Genomic DNA, 5,000 nt, shown 5'->3' with positions numbered 1-5,000 from the left:
GTGAAGGGTGACACAAAGTCGCTTCTTAACAGTGAAGGGTGACACAAAGTCCGCTTCTTAACAGTTAAGGGTGACACAAAGTCGCTTCTTAACAGTGAAGGGTGACACAAAGTCCGCTTCTTAACAGTGAAGGGTGACACAAAGTCGCTTCTTAACAGTGAAGGGTGACACAAAGTCCGCTTCTTAACAGTGAAGGGTGACACAAAGCCCGCTTCTTAACAGTGAAGGGTGACACAAAGTCGCTTCTTAACAGTGAAGGGTGACACAAAGTCGCTTCTTAACAGTGAAGGGTGACACAAAGTCGCTTCTTAAGAGTGGAGGGTGACACAAAGTCGCTTCTTAACAGTGAAGGGTGACACTAAGTCGCTTCTTAAGAGTGAAGGGTGGCACAAAGTTGCTTCTTAACAGTGAAGGGTGACACAAAGTTGCTTCTTAACAGTGAAGGGTGACACAAAGCCCGCTTCTTAACAGTGAAGGGTGACACAAAGGCCGCTTGTTAACAGTGAAGGGTGACACAAAGCCCGCTTCTTAACAGTGAAGGGTGACACAAAGAAGGAGAAAAGATACATATAACAAATCCATAAATAACAGAACATGAGAGAACATCAACAAATGAACACAATACTAATATGTAAGGAAAGTGAAGAGACCAAACGAGAAAGACATAGCCATCAAAGCAAATAATCAGCCTTCCTATCCCTGTTCCCCCCCTTCCATCCCTGTCCCCCCTCCCATCTCCATTCCCCCCTCCCATCCCTGTCCCTTCGTCCCATCCCTGTTCCCTCGTCCCATCCCATACTGCGGTAGCGAGATCACCTGATAAGGTCGGCGTGAATCCGGAACATAACACATGTACCTGTGTCTTGGGAGGCAATATCCTAACGCTCGATGTTCGTTCCTCTGACAGTCAGACAAGAGGAACGGCCTCGTTCACCAGGCTGAGAGCTTTCGAATGATCGGCATAGAACGGACGTATGAGGCCATCTTCATCCCGGAGCTGCCCATGAACACCAATCACCAACGTAACCCCAACCAATCCAAAAAAAAAAAGTAGCTGTTTGGGTTTTGGAAGCCGTATTGCACGATAGACAAGATAGACGAGAGAAACAAAGCCGCTCGATAACCTTAGCCAGAGTTTATGCGAGAAGAACCATTAACTTCGGACGAAACTCTTTTTGTCGGGTCCTAAACCCCCCAAAAAAGCTTGCGTCTCGATTAGGTAGACGAGAATAGGCTCGGCCGAAACATTACTTATAATACCAAAGGTCCAGTGTGCGGGAGATGGTGGGAAGGGAGAGGGAGAGAGGAAGGGGTGATCTAGGACATGGGAGGAATAGAGAAACAAAGGGAGAGAACCACTCAGTAGACAGGAATAGAGGGTGAATGGGGGGGAGGGAAAGGGTGAATAGACACGGAATGGTGATTACAAAAGAGCTCGTCCACGTCTCTTCAAGCGAGAGGGTCTGGATTTGATGAGCTACAGCAGCTGTGGAGTTCCCCGACATGTGATGGAGTTCTGGACTCAACGAGCGGGTGGCAGACTTCCAGTACACACAGCAGAGGTATCGTCGCTGGTATTCTTCCAGTACACACACAGCAGAGTTATCGTGGCTGGTATTCTTCTAGTGCACCACCCAGCAGAGTTATCGCTGCTGGTATTCTTCGGGTACATCACCCAGCAGAGTTATCGCTGCTGGTATTCTTCCAGTACACCACCCAGCAGAGGTATCGTGGCTGGTAGTCTTCCAGTACACTACCCAGCAGAGGTATCGTGGCTGGTAGTCTTCCAGTACACCACCCAGCAGAGGTATCGTGGCCCCTCAGTATTAACTCGCACCAACGGGGATCGTTAAGGCTGTCATAACCTCGCAAGCTTGATCAAAAAACGGCTTTTTTATCAGTTTCTTCAATATTATCTGGAATACATCTTTATCGCGGGATGGAAGTGGCAGTGAGGAGCTCCGGAGTGGCCGTCGACGGGCCACTAAACGAGCAGATTTACGGCGCATTCTCGGGATTATCTTGATAAGCCGCGTCCTGCCCAGACGTCCGCCCGCGTCCTGCCCAGACGTCCGCCCGCGTCCTGCCCAAACGTCCGCCCGCGTCCTGCCCAGACGTCCGCCCGCGTCCTGCCCAGACGTCCGCCCGCGTCCTGCCCAGACGTCAGCCCGAATCCTTCTCAGACGTCTGCCCGCGTCCTGCCCAGACGTCTGCCCGCGTCCTTCCCAGACGTCCGCCCGAATCCTTCTCAGACGTCTGCCCGCGTCCTACCCAGGCGTCTGCCCGCGTCCTGCCCAGGCGTCCGCCCGCGTCCTGCCCAGACGTCCGCCCGCCCGCGTCCTGCCCAGACGTCCGCCCGCGACCTGCCCAGACGTCTGCCCGCGTCCTACCCAGGCGTCTGCCCGCGTCCTGCCCAGGCGTCCGCCCGTGTCCTGCCCAGACGTCCGCCCGCGTCCTTCCCAGACGTCCGCCCGCGTCCTGCCCAGACGTCCGTCCGCGCCTAGTTACTCCCTTGCCACCAAACCCCTTAAACTTACACTTAAGATCTCTGTTATAGCTGCTTAGTTCTCTTTTTGTTTTTTAGATAAAAAGAAGCTTGTACAAATAAGGTATATAGCCTTATATTAGTGCTAATTTGATATAATATAATCTAGAAGATTAGGAAAATGAGCAAATAAATTTATTAAGTCGATTGGGGAATAGTCTTTGGGCAAGCAAGGTCCAATAGCACACCCAGTTCCCCTCTTCCAACATTATATATATATATATATATATATATATATATATATATATATATATATATATATATATATATATATATATATATATATATATATATATATAATATATATATATATATATATATATTATATATATATACATAGGTATATATATATAATATATATATATATATATATATATATATATATATATATATATATATATACATAGGTAATTAATTACCTATGTATTATGCTTGTATGTCTGCTGTATCAGATGGGCCATTGGGCTACATCGGATGGGCCAATTGGGTGCATCTGATGGGCCAATGGGCCTTCTGCGTTGTCCAAGTATTGTACCTCACCTTACTTCACCACTCTCTCCTGCCTATTTATACCCATCACTCGATCTGTAAAATGACCTTCTGAAGATGTATTTAATATACGAAAGTACTTAAGGAAATTTCCTGTTTCATTTTTCCTTCGTGGTCTGACATTGTCACATTCTTAATCACGTGTTTATTTTCGTGATATACACACACACACATATATATATATATATATATATATATATATATATATATATATATATATATATATATATATATATATATATATATATATGTTATCGGTCACACGATTGTGACCGATAACAGACAATCGAGAAAAAGCCGAAAGAATATGATGGAAGCATTATCTCTAATGACTGAAAAGTGTGGTTTCATTGTAAATAACGAGCAGTTATCAATTGGCCACTCAGGCAGAGAGTACAATGTGTGCACTCACACCTCATCGTTCGAGGCTGACTTGATCACTATAGCTGTAAACTGCATGAGTTACTCACCCGACGACTGCATGAGTTACTCACCGGAGGAATGTATGAGTCACTCACCCGCAGCTTAGTAACCGTTATTACCTAAACAAAACTACATTTGCAGAGAATGAATGAACATGAGGCGGGACCCAAGCGCTGAAGTATGAGCAGTGAGCACGTTAAAAGGCCTGATCACGTTCATTTAAAAATACGCTTCAGAAGAAGTCCTGTTTGAGAGCAGGATACACCATGCTAGGAGGCAGGACACACCATGCTAGGAGGCAGGACACACCATGCTAGGAGGCAGGACACACCATGCTAGGAGGCAGGACTCACCATGCCAGGAGGCAGGATACACCATGCTAGGAGGCAGGACACACCATGCTAGGAGGCAGGACACACCATGCTAGGAGGCAGGACACACCATGCTAGGAGGCAGGACACACCATGCTAGGAGGCAGGACACACCATGCTAGGAGGCAGGATACACCATGCTAGGAGGCAGGACACACCATGCTAGGAGGCAGGACACACCATGCTAGGAGGCAGGACACACCATGCTAGGAGGCAGGACACACCATGCTAGGAGGCAGGACACACCATGCTAGGAGGCAGGACACACCATGCTAGGAGGCAGGACACACCATGCTAGGAGGCAGGACACACCATGCTAGGAGACAGGACACACCATGCTAGGACGCAGGACACACCATGCTAGGAGGCAGGACACACCATACTAGGAGACAGGACACACCATGCTAGGAGGCAGGACACACCATACTAGGAGACAGGATACACCATGCTAGGAGGCAGGACACACCATGCTAGGAGACAGGACACACCATACTAGGAGACTGGATACACCATGCTAGGATGCAGGACACACCATGCTAGGAGACAGGATACACCATACTAGGACAACAGAGATACTCACGGCAGGGGCCAGGGTAGGCCAGGGTGACATTCGCAGCGGCTGTACACGCGTGTCGGAGCAGGTGACACCTGGAGGCATAGGTGACACCGTCTGTGCCACACACAGGTCGGTCACTCCGACACCCAGACGGACACAGGCACTGACCGCGCTGGCACTCTCCATAGGGACACAGCACCCCGCGACACAGCTCCTCTGTTGAGGAAGATGAGGATGATGAGTGAGGCAGGAAGGTGAGGATGGTGAGTAAGGGAGATGAGGATAGTGAATGAGGGACCCAAACGAGGACGCTCTTATCCACCCAAACTCACCCATACACACACGTGTCTAACCTACGCTTGAAACAATCCACCGATCTGTCATACTTTCCTCCATCAATCACCAATCCTATTTGCAAACAAAGCCTTAAAGATGTTTCATGTTTTTTATTGTTTTTGTTTAATTTAAATTTATTCTATTCTGAGTCGTCTGTTTTGAGTGTTTTTTGTGTACTGGGGTTTTTCTTTTGGTATATTTAACATAACATTAAAATAAC

At 47.8% G+C, this 5,000-nt stretch overlaps 1 protein-coding gene across 1 annotated transcript in view; it reads right to left on the bottom strand.

Moving 5' to 3' along the window:
• Positions 1-5,000, bottom strand: part of LOC123764756 (agrin) — a 251,287-nt gene that overhangs the window by 109,212 nt on the left and 137,075 nt on the right. Inside the window, exon 3 of the mRNA XM_069302593.1 lies at positions 4,469-4,660. The gene's annotated coding sequence lies outside the window, so the exon portion shown is untranslated. The remainder of the gene's footprint in view (positions 1-4,468; positions 4,661-5,000) is intronic.

The sequence above is a fragment of the Procambarus clarkii genome, chromosome 48 (assembly GCF_040958095.1).
Source record: "Procambarus clarkii isolate CNS0578487 chromosome 48, FALCON_Pclarkii_2.0, whole genome shotgun sequence".
NCBI classification, from domain to species: Eukaryota; Metazoa; Arthropoda; class Malacostraca; order Decapoda; family Cambaridae; genus Procambarus; species Procambarus clarkii.
Note: the sequence above shows the minus strand (reverse complement) of the source record. Positions and strands in the feature narration are given on the sequence as shown.